The sequence below is a fragment of the Balaenoptera physalus genome (genome assembly GCF_965194825.1).
Source record: "Balaenoptera physalus genome assembly, chromosome: 16".
NCBI classification, from domain to species: Eukaryota; Metazoa; Chordata; class Mammalia; order Artiodactyla; family Balaenopteridae; genus Balaenoptera; species Balaenoptera physalus.
This window is the reverse complement of record NC_138898.1, coordinates 88,199,175-88,214,194: the sequence shown is the minus strand read 5'-3', so window position 1 is coordinate 88,214,194 and position 15,020 is coordinate 88,199,175.

Below are 15,020 nucleotides of genomic sequence, written 5' to 3'. Positions count from 1 at the left end.
TGGCTCGCGGGCTCAGTAGTTGTGGCTTGCCGGCTCTAAAGTGCAGGCTCAGTAGTTGTGGCACACGGGCTTAGTTGCTCCGCGGCATGTGGGCTCTTCCCGGACCAGGGCTCGAACCCGTGTCCCCTGCATTGGCAGGCGGATTCTTAACCACTGTGCCACCACCAGGGAAGTCCCCTTAATTATTTTTAATGTGTTGAGTGTTTACTATGTCCTACTGATTTGCCCCAAGTTCTGGAGATAATGTCCTCTTAGCAGACCATTAACGTGAGAATATTTTGGTATATCTCCTCCTAGTTACATCTGTATGTATATAATGAACATGTTTTCAAACAAAATCGGAAAATCATGCTGAATCATTGTTAGAACATTTTTCATGACTGCTTACTTTTCATTCCATTATGCGCATGTGCCTTAATTTAACCAATTTCTCTATTATCAGACAGCCGATATTTCCCTATTTGAGAAAGAATGCTGGGATGAACATGTATGTACAAGAATCTGTGTAGCTTTATTTCTTTAGACTGCATTCCCCCCAAATGGAGTTACTGGGTTAAAAGAGGTGAATTTTTTTTAAGCCTTGTTACATGTTGCTTCCATGCCCTTCTGCAAGGTGATAACCGGCTCACACTCCCCTTACCCTGTTTAAGAGTGGATCGTCCAGAGGAGTTATTTCCAATAATATTTTCATCTTGTAGGTCTTCTCTTCCTGTAACTCATTCAGTCGTTCAGTATTATAACAACTTTTCTGAAATCAGACCTTTTCTATACAATTTTATTTTAAGCATTTTTGTCTTGCAATTATTTCAAAATAAACGTTTCCAGAGCAAAGGGCATCTCTTCTTTGTTCATTCAGATCCCCCTTGAAGGCCTCTCTCACCTTCCGAGATGGCCCACACACTGTGTGTGGAGTGTGTATCTCCCTGAATAAACCTTCCTTCACTTTACTGTGGCTCGCTCTTGAATTCTTTCCTGCACAAAGCCAAGAACCCACACTTGGCGGCCGCCCCAGGGACTCGCCTGAGACCTGGGACGTGACCATCCTCTCGCGCCGCACTCTCTTTCCTGCAACATCTTTTCTGGTGCCCAACGTGGGAACTCAAAGGGCATAATCTCGATCCGCCTATTGGGCTATGGCTTCCCCTCTGAAGGGTGGCTGGGACTTCTCCTGAGCTGTGTAGATTCAAGGAGGCCCTTAGATGGTGACCGACACTGCCTGCAAGATCTGGCAGAGACAAGTTCTCTGGCCGTGAAGGAGCCCGCGGAGGCCAAGGCTTTTCTCCTCTCGATCTTTCTCATTATCCTATCGCTCTGTCTCTTTGGACTAGAGAAGATCCACCCAGACGACCACCGGACATCCAAATTAAGACTGAGCGCGGCAAGTCTTTGACAACTTGGCTGGGAACTAAGGCCCCCAGCCAGGTGGAGGATGGCAACTTCAGGCTGAGCACAAGATTCCTGGAGCACTGCCCTGTTACCTCACAGCCAACCAATCAGAGGAAGGCCACGCACCCTGCAGCCCTCACCCCAAATTTTGCCTATAAAAACTTTTCCCCCAAAACCATCAGGGAGTTCGGGGTTTGTGACCATGAGCCACTGCCCGTTCTCTTTGCTTGACCCTGCAATAAACCTTTCTCTGCTCAAAAAAAAAAAAAGCTCTCCCTAGAAGGTATTGGAGGTGTGGAGAGGCTGGTTAGGAGGAGATAATATTAGTCCAAGGAAGAGGGGTGTTACGGGCTGAACTGTGTCTCTCCCAAATTCATATGTTGAATTTCTAACCCTCAATGCCTCAGCATGTGAATATTTCAAGACAGGATTTTTAAAGATGTAATTAAGGTTAAATGAGGTCGTATGGGTGGGCCCTAATCTAACATGACTGGTGTCATTTTAAGAAGAGGAGATTAGGACACAGTCAACACATAGACTGAGGGGAGACCACGTGAGGTCACAGTGAGGTGGTAGCCATCTGCAACCCAAGGAGAGAGGCCTCAGAAGCCGAACTTGTTGACGCCTTGATCTTGGACTTCTAGTCATAGTTTCTCTAGACTTTTGAGAAAATAAATTTCTGTTGTTCAAAAAAAAAAAAAGATCCCCCTTAAAGAGGAGTTGAGATTTCAAGGACTGTAGAGCAACTGTGGTCCCTTCGCTGATAGAAATGTCTAGCGAATCTATGAAAAACCTCAACTAAGTGTAATTACCTTCCTATCTTTAGACCAGCAGCAAGTAAAAGGGTGGGGCCTCAAGTCAACAATTTAACTGAACAAATATTTCAGTGCTGTTGTTGCATAATGGACTGATAGGAAATGAACCAGACAAGGACACAGTTGCCAGGATTTCAGGCCTTCTGTGCTCAGTGCTGAAGTGTTGCTGAAACTCAGCCTAATAGAAACATGGAGACACAGTCTTAGGTGAAGTGGAAAAGAGTAGCTCTTATTGCTTTGCCAGGCACAAGGGCCCACAGCAGGATAATGCCCTCAAGACTGTGTGTCCTTCCCGGGAGGGGGTGGTGAGGAGTCTTAACAGTGTTCAAGGAACAGGGCGTGGTCAGCTCACGGACGTTCTTCTGATTGGTTGGTGGTGAGGTAACGGGGACTCAGCATCGTCAGCCTTCTGGTTCCAACTGGTCTGGGGTCTACGTGCTTGTGGGCAGCATGCAGTTAACTTCTTCCACCTGCTGGGGGTTTCAGTCTCTGCAAAACAGCTCAAAGGACATGGCTCAGAACAGGATCTACAGCCCTTGAGGAGGAACTAAAGGTCCTTGACTTTGTTTAATGGCTAAAGTATTATTATTTTGTGTTGTTTGACTGTTTTCCTTTCTTTCTGCATTTTCTCGCTTCTCTGATTAAATTTATTCTTTGACTAAAGTTTTTCTACAGACAAAAGGCGGCAGAGGACATGGGTGCGGGGTCTATTCTGGGAAAGCCTCATAGGGTCCTGTTCGCTTACAGAAGTGGGGTACAATATGGTGCTTATCAGGAGGAAAAAACTATAGTTACGCTAATGAGATGAGAGTTGAAAGATGGTCTGGGTAGAATGGGTCTTGATGGAATAGGAAGAAAAGAGTTGGACTTCCCTGGTGGCTCATTGGTTAAGAATCCACCTGCCAATCAGGGGACACGGATTCGAGCCCTGGTCCAGGAAGATCCCACATGCCGCGGAGCAACTAAGCCCGTGAGCCGCAACTACCGAGACTGCGCTCTAGAGCCCACGAGCCACAACAGCTGAGCCCACGTGCTGCAACTACTGAAGCCCGCGCGCCTAGAGCTCATGCTCCGCAACAAGAGAAGCCACCACAACGAGAAGCCCATGCAACGCGACGAAGAGTAGCCCCCGCTCGCCGCAGCTAGAGAAAGCCCGCGTGCAGCAACGAAGACCCAAAGCAGCCAAAAGTAAATAAATAAATAAATAAATAATTTTTTAAAATTAAAAACAAAAAAGAAGAAGAAAAGAGTTTTCCACGGAAAGAACAAAGTCCAGGAATTTAGAGGCCCACGGCCGTCTTCAGTCCTGACGCAGAGACACTTGTGCTGCTGCAGGTCTAGAATCCTGGAGGTAACTGCAGGCTGAGTTACAGACTGGGTGTGGACTTTATTCTGATAAGACAGGAGTTTTTGAGCAAACATGTGACTTGACCACATTGAGATCATTATTTCTCTAGATTGATAAAGTGAAATTCCATCGTATGAGAAGTTTGACCAGGAATATAACAGAATAATATATATAAAATAATAAAGTTAATGTACACGCCACATATGAAAATCAGCTTTAAATGAAAACTGAGTTAGTTTAAAACTTAATTTAAAACTTCTCCAAGTTTGGCCTTGAGTGGCCATTTGCAATGTTCCACATGGCAACCAATGGTCCAAAAAAGTTAAAAATTAAAACTAAATAAAAAGAATCTGAAAAAGAATATGTGTGTGTGTGTGTATCTGAATCACTTTGCTGTACACCTGAAACTAACACGACATTGTAAATCAACTATACTTCAATTAAAAAAAATTCAGTAAGCAAATATTAGACCATGTGTGTTTCTGAATGTGCTACATAGTTATTTCTCAAGTGCCTGTTATGTATGCAATCATATATCCTACTTAGGTCCTTCATTCAAGCTCAGTCATTTATTCTGCTTCAGTCACTATCCAGCTGTTGAAAGTGTGAAATGAACAAAACGAATCCCTGCCATCAGGGAACCTACTGTCTGTTGGGGAAGATGCTTAACAGGCAAATGAACAGACAGTATTCATGTCCAGGTTGACATGATTAGTTGCAAGTACTGTATCTAATGTCCCTTCTATCCAAAATTCCACTCGAATTTCAGAAGAGGAATTTCAAAAACAAAGACACGTCATTCTAGAACAGAAAGTATGGAGAAGACAAGAGATAGTGGAAGGTGGAATGAGGGGGTAGACTGGTTTAACCACCTAGACCAGCAGTGGGAAAAGCTGATCAACAGCAGATCGAGAGCAGAGACTCGTCAAAGGGTTGGGAACTGGCGGCCCCAGGCACCTCTGGGACTGGGGGTGTTGGGCGTGTACAATAAGGAAGATGGGATGAGAGCTGAGAAGCAGGAGTGGGCAGCCTGGGTGGCTCCCTGTCATGCATCAGGCAGGGTGACTGCCTTCCCCTACAAAGGACTGGAGGTCCCTCTCTAGAGAGGGTAAACCAGAGGGTATGGGGGGCAGGGGTGGGTAACTCCAGGCATAGGGCCTGGAAAACAAAACAAAGACCAGAGGATTGAGTAGCCTAGGCTGAATCTTGGGCCTCCCTAACCCCCTCCTTCTCGCCTCCTGCTGGAAGGTTACTTCAGAGTAGGAGGGTGGAGGGTGGGAGCTCTTCTCTGGGGAAACTGTCCAGTCTAGGAGGAAAGACCAAACAGGGGAGGGTCTCCAGGAAGCCTCCCACTCCTTTAGACCTTCCCATTACCCCCTGGTTTCCCACCTCTGATCAGCAATGGAACCATGGGTTAAAAGACATGAGGAAAACCTCCAGAATGGCAGGTAGAAATCAAAATAATCAAAATAAGTAAATTTGGAGAAAACAAAAACAGAACAGTGAGAAGGAAACTTAAAAAAAAAAAAAACTGTCAATAACTCAAGATAATATAATTCATCCATGAATAAGAAGGGAGTGCTTTTATTTATTTTTAGAAAAAGGACGTTCAGATGATTAAAACAAACAACGACAAAAAACCCTCAGAAATTAAAAACAAGACAGCTGGAAAAACTCAGCAGAAAGGCTGCAACAGCAAGTTGAGGAAATCTCTCAGAAGACCCAAAAACATGGAGTGAGAGAAAATAGGAAATGGTGAGAACATCAGGGAACCAGCCCAGGAGGTCCAACCATCCTAATAATATCCTGTAATAGAAAAAAAAAGAACAAAGAAAAAGCAAAGAAGGAAAACATCCATGGAAAAATTGAAGGAAATTTCCCAGATCTGAAGGACAGGCATATACAGAGGGAAAGCACCAGTCCAGCAAACAAAAATACCCCACCCCAGAGCACATCGTTGAGAAACTTCAGAACAATCGGAACAGATAAGATCCCATAAGCTTCCAAAGAGAAAACACAAGTCATAAGGAAACAGGAAATAAAACGGCTTCAGGTTTCCCAACAGTTACACTGGTGGAGCCACACCTTCAAGATTCTGAAGGAAAATGATCTTCCACCAAGAATTCTACTCACTGCTAAACTATGGATCCAGTGGGCGGGTAAAATAGGAACATTCCCACACATCATGTCTCAGGAAGCTACTGGCATATGTGTTCCTCCAGTAGAAGGAAATAAACCACCAGAGGCAGAAATGGGAGATCCAACACAGCAGAGCGGAGGGCAATCCCCCCAACCCCCCAACCCCGGGCATAGTGACTGTTGTATGATCAGCCAACTTCGGAGCAGGAAAACTTCGTGGCCAGAAACCGCACACAGTCCTATTCTTGGCCACTTCCCTCAGGGTGAACAGCTGGAGATAGTGAAAGACAAACAGTACTGCAGTTGTGTTGACCAGCTCAGCTCTGATGACAGGGCAAGGATGTGATACCAGTGAGTCGGTAACAATGAAACAAAAGAAAAGTACTTACTTCTGGATATGAAGTATACTCCCACCCATACTTCTCTTTTTTTCTTTTTCCCCCACCCATATTTTATTGTAAAAATTTTCAAACGCACAGAAAAGTTGAAAGGCATATACAGTGAACACCCATATATCCGTCAAAATTCTAGTTAACATTTTTCTATACTTGCTTTCTTGCTATCTGACCATTTATCCATTCAACAATTCATGTAATGTTATGCATTTCAAAACAAGTTACAGAAATCAGGACATTCCACCCTTAAACAATTCAGCATGCATATCATTAATTACAGTTGCTTATAGTTTGCTTTTTTTAAAGTAAAAATTACATACAATGAAATACACAAATCTTAAGTTTGCCATTTACCAAGTTTGGACAGGTATATATACCTTTGTAATGCAAAAACCCTCTGTATGTAAAACATTTCCATCACCCCAGGCAATTTCTTCATGCCCTTGCCCAGTTGATCTCTGCCGCAACTCTCAAAGGCAACTTCTGTTGAGATCTTTTTCACAGGTGAAATGAGATCGTTTGGCCTGTTCTAGAAAGTCCTCTAAAAGGAATCATACAGTATATACTCTTTTGCATCTGAATTCTACCCTCAGTATCATGCTTTTGAGATTCATTCATGTTGTATATCATGGTTTATGGATTTCCTGTTGATGGACACCTAGGGTGTTTCCAGTGTGGGCCGTTATGAATAAAGCTGCTAAGAATATTCTTGTGCAAATCTTTTTAGACATGTATTTTCACGTATCATGGGTAAGTACCTAGGAGTGGAATTGCCGGGTCATAGGATAGGTGTGTTTTGTTTGATAAGAAACTGTGAGAGGTTGGTAAACACGTGGAGGTGCTGGGAGGGTGATACACCCGGGAAGGGCATGGAAGCTCTGTGCCCCTGCCCACGTACCTTGCCCTACACATCTCTTCCATCTGGATGTTCACCTCTATCCTTTATCATACCCTTTTTAAAAAATATATAGATTTTATTTTTAGTGCAGTTTTTTTTTTTTAATATTTATTTATTTGGCTGCGCCGGGTCTTAGCTGCGGCACACGGGATCTTCGTTGCAGCATGTGGGATCTTTAGTTGTGGCATGCATGTGGGATCTAGTTCCCTGACCAGGGATCGCATCCGGACCCCCTGCATAGGGAGCACAGAGTCTTAGCCACTGGACCACCAGGGAAGTCCCTATCATATCCTTTTACAATAAACCAGGAAACAAAAAGAACACGTCTTCCCTCCCATTTCACTCCAAAAGAACCCTAATCAGTGCGTTGAAAGCTTCTCCAACAACAGCGGGGGATTTCAGATACTGGGCACAGTCTGACCCTATTGCAGGATTGGGAGAGAGAAAACTCCGTCCTCTTGTTTCAGCAGCAAAGGAGAAGTGAGTTGGTTGAGGATTGCCTGGTTCAGAAGCTCCAGAACCAAAACAAAATCAAACTGGAAAGGATCCTTGAGATGCAGCTGAGACCGAATCTGGCCCAAGTGGAGAAGGCGATGGATGTCAGAAGAACTGGATCTCACTGTCCATCCCCCTGATGGAGGCGCCAGAAGCTTCACTTGGCATCTGCGAGTCAGTTCCGATGGAAATACTTGGTCCGGGACTTCCCTGGTGGTCCAAGTGGCGAAGAATCCACCTTCCAATGCAGGGGACTCAGGTTCAATCCCTGGTCAGGGAACTAAAATCCCACATGCCACGGGGCAACTAAGCCCATGCGCCGCAACTAGTGAGCACGTGTGCCGCAACTACAGAACCCATGTGATGCCCTCGAGCCGCAACAAAAGATTCTGTGTGCCGGAATTAAGACCCGACACAGCCAGAAATAAATAAATAAATAAATAAATATATTTTTTAAAAAAAAAGATATACTTGGTCCCTACAAATTATCACAGCAGACTGGACTTCACCCTAAAGAGGTTGACTAGACATGAACATTAGATGAGTCATAAGCATAATAGTAATGAAAATAATAAACCCCAAGTGGGAAAGTCCATAAAAGGATGCTCAGTTCTGCATTATGTGTGGCCCAAACCCTAGAAAGAGGGCTTTACGTGCTTTCCCTAGGCCATCTCCAGGACGGTGGTCTCTAGCCACTCACATCGGGGCCAGCTTCTGGTGAAACAAGCTTTACAGAAACACGCTTTACACTCTGTTCAGCTTGGGAAGGTGAGAGAGAGAAGAGGACGATTTGCATCATCTCAAGCTGGAAGTAAGGCACTGCCCCCACTGCTCCTCACCGCTGTGGGCAGTTGCTGAATCAAACCCACCTTGCACTAACAGGGGTGGCTGAAGGGAAATAAATCAGTTTTGTGTTCAAAATAAAAAGAAACTGTGACATTTTTTTCCAAAGCAATTGTTCCATTTCACATTCCCATCAACAATGTATCCCCACCAACACTTGGTGTTATTGACTTTTTGTTTTTTTAATCAGTCTTTTTCAATTTAGTCATTCTGGTGGGTTTCTAGCAGCATCTCATTAATTTGCCTTTTCCTAGTGGGAATGCAAATGATGTTGAACACTTTGGTGTGTTTGATTATCACCATGCCTCTCTTTTAACTAGTAACTCAGCAAGAGTCTTCTGATTTTTGTGGACAGCAATGCAGAAAAAAAATTCACAAATCTGCCTCAATAAGAAAAATTCTATTATATAGACATGGTTATTGACGTGTAGACTCTCTCTGGAAGGAGACGCAAGAAGCTGGTGACAGTACTGGCTTTGAGGAGGGGTCTCGGTACCTGGGGGAAGCGTTGTGAAGGAGACTTTTCACTGTTTACCCTTTTGTTCCTTTCAGATTTTATCCTATGTGCATGGAATACCAGCTCAAAATCAGAATAAAAATTAAACTTGCTGTAAGAGATTGCAAGAAGGAAATCAAAAAGATCTCAAGGGTGTGCATGTACTTTGCTATCTTGATGGAAAGAAGCAAAACCCCAGGATATGATCCAGATTCCTTCAATAAGGGGCACCCATGGCCCAAAGAAATGGCTGCCTTGTCTTAATCATGTCAGACTTGCTGACATTTGATGCTGAAAGCCGGGCACAGTGGAAGGAAGGCTGGAGTAGGAGCCCGAGAATGCCCAGCTTCGCCACTAATGGGCTCTGTGGCTTTGCTGAGTCACCAAACCTTTTTGCTCGTCCACACAATGACAATGAACCTTGCACTCTCCATTCTACGGGTCCACAATTCCAACAAGGGCTGTAATCATGAGGAGGAGGAACAAGCTGTACCCATCACTCATTACGTTACGGGAATTTTTTGGTAAGTAAAGACACATGCACATCGTTAAAACAGCAACTAGTACAACAAAGCTTATACTAAAGACCACGGTGCTCAGCCCAACTTCTCTTTGGATCTCCTACCCCCAAGTCTGCCCCCAAGGGGCCAACCACTTTTTTTTTTTTAACTGTGAAATATAACAAATGAAAGAAAAAGGCATTAAACCTAAATGTACATTTTTAGTTTTATCAGTTTTCCTGCAGTGATTTCCCCAATCTCTAAATAACAAACCAATACCACGATTTCTTGCTTGATCGACTGTCAACCTTATATCTTGGCTTTGTGCTGTGATAAATAGAGATTAAGCTCACTGCTATCACCATTCCCCCCTTTGTTGTATATATCACTATTTCAGTTCTTCTCTTGGGTACCAGTAAAACTTTAAGTAATATACTGTCCCTCTCTTTTTTGCTTTACTCACTATCATCTCTGGATTCTCCTGGGTAAGATGAGGATAAATCTTCAGACTCACCCAGGCCAGCAGGTGCTGAGCCTGGACAGAGAGTGATCAAAACAGCATCAGCCAACCTGCTTGGGCCTCTGACCCAAGGGCAGGCTGTTTGCTTGGGCCCCAGCTTCCTTGGAGGGTTCACTGATTTTGTCCCTGACATCTGGACAGGTAGAGGCCTGAAGGTGAAAGTCCTGCCCAGAATTCAGGTGTGAGAGATGTTAGGATCTTCTCCCACCCCTCCAGACCCCAAGCCAGCTGCCGCTTGCTCCTGTGTTTCCTAAGGTTTCTAGGTGTGGTGTGTCATGCTGGCTTATCTCCCTGGAAATGTTTTTAAAATGCATTAAGGGACTTCCTGGTGGCACAGGGGTTAAGAATCCGCCTGCCAATGTAGGGGACATGGGTTAGATCCCTGGTCTAGGAGTATCCCACATGCCGTGGAGCAACTAAGTCCGTGCACCACAACTACTGAGCCTGCGCTCTAGAGCCCGCGAGCCACAACTACTGAGCCCACACGCCACAACTACTGAAGCCCTCATGCCTATAGCCTGTGAGCCACAACTACTGAAGCCTATGCGCCTAGAGCCCATGCTCCCCAACAAGAGAAGCCACCAGAATGAAGCCTGCGCACTGCAACGAAGAGTAGCCCCAGCTCGTGGCAACTAGAGAAAGCCCACATGCAGCAACGAAGACCCAACACAGCCAAAATAAATAAATAAATAAAAAATAAAAATGCATTAAAAAGAGGAAAAGGAAACAAATGCAACTAATTTTTTTAAATCACTTTATGGAGGTATGATTTACATACAAAAGCTGTATACATTTAATATATATCACTTAATGAGTTTAGAATAATGCAATTCATTTTAACATGTTTTGTTTAACTCAATAGAGTGAAAATATTATCATTTCCACAGGTAATCAATACAAAAAATTATCGATATATTTTATACTCTTTGGTACTAAGTCTTTGAAATCTGGTGTATATTTTACACTTGTGTCACATTTCAAATCAGATGCTAAATGTTCATCAGAAATATTTGATCTGTATTTAGATTTTTAAAATTTATTGTTGAAGTGGATTCCTATACCCAAAGGGTTCTAAACATACTTAAAGGGAAGTCCCTGGCAGTCCAGTGGTTAGGATTCAGCATTTTCACTGGCAAGGGCCGGGTTCAAGCCCTGGTCAGGGAACTAAGATCCCGCAAGCCACACAGCACGGCCAAAAAATAAAATAAAATAAACATACTTAAAAGTTTTTCAATGACTGAATTGAATATCAGCTTTTAAATTTAAACTGAAATAAATTTCAAAAGCTCAGCAGCCCATGTAGCTGGTGTACTGGGCAGCATGGGTTAGAGGACAAGGCTGTTGCTGCAGACAGGCCCTTGCTTGGTGGGACCATCACAAATGCCCCTAGGAAAGTTCCTTCTTTTTTTTTTTGAAAGTTCCTTCTGTTTGGTTGTCTCGATCATGAGGATGTTATTGACCATTTGCCCTCTACATCACCATCATGAGGATCCCCGGTCTTGGTAAAAGTGAAAGCTGTGCTTCTCCTGAAATATATATTATATATTGTATTTGTTTTTATATATAATTTCAGATACACTGATAAGTGCTTTGAATTAAAATGCAGTCCTGGGACTTCCCTGGTGGCCCAGTGATTAAGAACCCGCCTGCCAATGCAGGGGACACAGGTTTGAGCCCTGGCCTGGAAAGATCCCACATGGCACAGAGCAACTAAGTCCATGTGCCACAACTACTGAGGAGGGGGAACAAGCGGTACCTGCACTCTAGAGCCCATGCGCCACAACTACTGAAACCCTCAAGCCACAACTACTGAAGCCCATGCGCCTACAGCCCATGCTCTGCAACAAGAGAAGCCACCTCAACGAAGAGTAGCCCTGCTCGCCGCAACCAGAGGAAGCCAGCGCACAGCAACAAAGACCCAACGCAGCCAAAAATAAATAAATTAATTAATTTATTTTTAAAAATGCAGTACTGTTTATTGTCTTAGGGTTCTTCAAAGAGAACCAATAGGAAAAATATGGAGAGACAGAGAGAGAAAGAAAGAGGCTGAGATTTATTATGAGGAATTGGCTCATACAATTATGGAGGCTGAGAAGTGCCCGGGTCTGCCATCTGCTGTGAGCTGGAAACTCAGGAGAGCTGGTAGTTCTAATCTAAGTCCAAAGGCCAAAGGACCAGGAGAGTTGATGGCGTAAGTTGCAGTCTGAGTGCAGGAAACCATGTCTCAGCTTGAAAACAGTCAGCAGATTCTCCCTTACCCCACCTTTTCTACTCCAGCCTACAGTGGATTCTGCTTTATTCAATCTACTCATTCAAATGTTAATCTCATACAGAAACACTCTCACAGACACACCCAGAATAATGTTTAACCAAATACCTGGGCACCCTATGGCCTAGTGAAGTTGACACATAAAATTAACCTTCACATTTACTATTATGGGTACTGAGGCGGATGCGTTATTATCATCATTAATAATAATAATTGCTCATTAGTAACAAGAACAAAACCCAACTAATCATTGAACACATACTATTTACCAAGCACTGCATATACTATACTCTTTTTTTTTGCATATACTTTTATTGTGTTCTTTCTAAGTCTCAAAACAGCTTGTGGATGAGACAGTACTATTATACCCATCTCACAGATGAGGAAATTGAGGCATATTGACAGTAACTTGTACAAGATTAGGTCTCTTGCAAATGGCACTTTGAACCAAAGTAGTTTGATGCCAGTGCCTTCTGTCTTAGTCACTACACTAAGCTACTTCATTTATTCATTCTTTCATTATAAATTCTTAAAGGTCTGGTCCCTGCCCTCAAGAAGCTTCCAGGATAGCAAGGCCATGAATACTCTCACAAAAAGAAACCATTTGTGGTTTGGAAGATAGACGTGACGCCAGGGAGATGCATCAGACATGTCCACAGGAAGACGTGGCCTGGATCTAAAAGGACAGGTGTCCATAGGGTCTCCATACTTGTGGCAGGTTATATATTCCAAGTTGGCCACGGAAGTTGGCCACAGGCCCCGCTTACAAAGTGATATTGACACATCTCCCACTGAGAGATGAGATCTACAGTCCCCACCCCTGAGGCTGGGCAGGATTATGTCTCTGGCAGAAGTGGCTCCGCTGGTCTGCCTGGGATCTCTTGCTCTTGGAACCCAGTTGCCACAGTGTGAGGAAGCGTAGGACACGGGAAAAGGCCACAGACAGGTGCTCAGAATGACAGCTTCAACTTGTCCAGCCAATAGCTGGCATCAGCTGCCAGATTTGTGAGCAGGAAGTGTGGTATAACAGAAAATATACCTGGTCTTTGTCCCCAGTTCCTGGCCCGGAGTTCCTAACACCTTTGGAATTTCCTGAGCGATAGGAGTGTCTTTTGTTACTCATAAGGAGACCTTTTCCACCATACTGGAGTTTATGCTAATGAGGTGACTCAGACCTGGGCCCCTGGATGTGTTCAGGGTGGGGGTGAGCATCAGAAAAACCTCCCACGTGAGTAGAGGGTTGGAACCTTCAGCACCATCCCCAACCTCCACAGGTAGGACAGGGACAAGAGATTGGGTTCAAGAGTGTGATTTAATCAGTTGTGCCTGTGTGATACAAACCTGAGACCATGAGGCTGGAGGAGCTTTGGGTTGGTGAACACACCTTCATGCCGGGAGGGCGGCGTGTCTAGATTCTATGAGGAGAGGGCATGGAAGCTCTGTGCCTCCCCCCACCTTGGAGCTCGTCCTATTCAACTTTTTTAATTTTATTTATTATTATTATTATTATTATTATTATTATTGGCCACGCAGCACAGCATGCAGGATCTTAGTTCCCTGACCAGGGATGGAACCCATGCCCCCTGCGGTGGAAACAGGGAGTCTTACCACTGGACCACGAGGGAAGTCCCTCTTTCTTTTTTTTTTTTTTTTTTTAAAGTGAGTTTTTATTTATTTTATTTATGGCTGTGTTGCGTCTTCGTTTCTCTGCGAGGGCTTTCTCTAGTTGTGGCAAGCGGGGGCCACTCTTCATCGTGGTGCACGGGCCTCTCACTATCGCGGCCTCTCTTGTTGCGGAGCACAGGCTCCAGAAGCGCAGGCTCAGTAATTGTGGTTCACGGGCCCAGTTGCTCCGCGGCATGTGGGATCTTCCCAGACCAGGGCTCGAACCCGTGTCCCCTGCATTGGCAGGCAGATTCTCAACCACTGCGCCACCAGGGAAGCCCCCCTCTTTCTTTTTCTTAACCATTTCATTGAAGTATGATTGATGTACAAAAAGCTAGACATATTTAGTGTATGTAACTTGATGAGCTTGGAGATAAATATACACCTGTTAAATTATCACCACCATCTATGCCCTAACCATATGCATCAGCCCCAAAGTTTTTCCTGCCTTCTTTACTTACTATTATTATTTGTTATAAGAACACTTAAGACCTGCACTCTTAGCAAGTTTTTACACGTATAATACCGTGTTGTTAATTCCAGGCACTATGCTATGTACTTAGCTCTCTAGGACTTGTTCATCTTGTATAACTGAAACTTTGCACCCTTTGACTAACACCTCTCCGTTTTCCTCTTCACCCATCCCCTGGCAACCACCATTCTATTCTCTGCTTTTATGAGTTTGACTGTTTTATTATTTTTATTTATTTATTTATTTATTTATTTATTTATTTATTTATTTATGGCTGCATTGGGTCTTCCTTGGTGCGCGCAGGCTTCTCTAGTTGCAGTGAGCGGGGGCTACTCTTCATTGCAGTGTGTGTGCTTCTCATTGCAGTGGCTTCTCTTGTTGCAGAGCATGGGCTCTAGGGGCACGGGCTTCAGTAGTTGTGGCACACGGGCTCAGTAGTTGTGGCTCACAGGTTCTAGAGTGCAGGCTCAGCAGTTGTGTGTGTGTGTGTGTGTCTCACATCTTCTTTATCTACTCAACTGGAGTTTGACTATTTTAGGTTCCTCCATATAAGTGGTATCATGTAGTAATTGTCCTTCTGCGTCTGACTTATCTCACTCAGCATAATGTCCTCCAGGTTCATCCATGTTGTCACAAATGGCAGGATTTCCTTCCTTTTTAAGGCTGAATAATATTCCATTGTATCCTATTGGACTCGTCATCTGGCTATTCATTTGTATCCTTTATAATAAACCAATAATCATAAGTAATAGTGGTATCTTGAGTTCTATGAATCATTT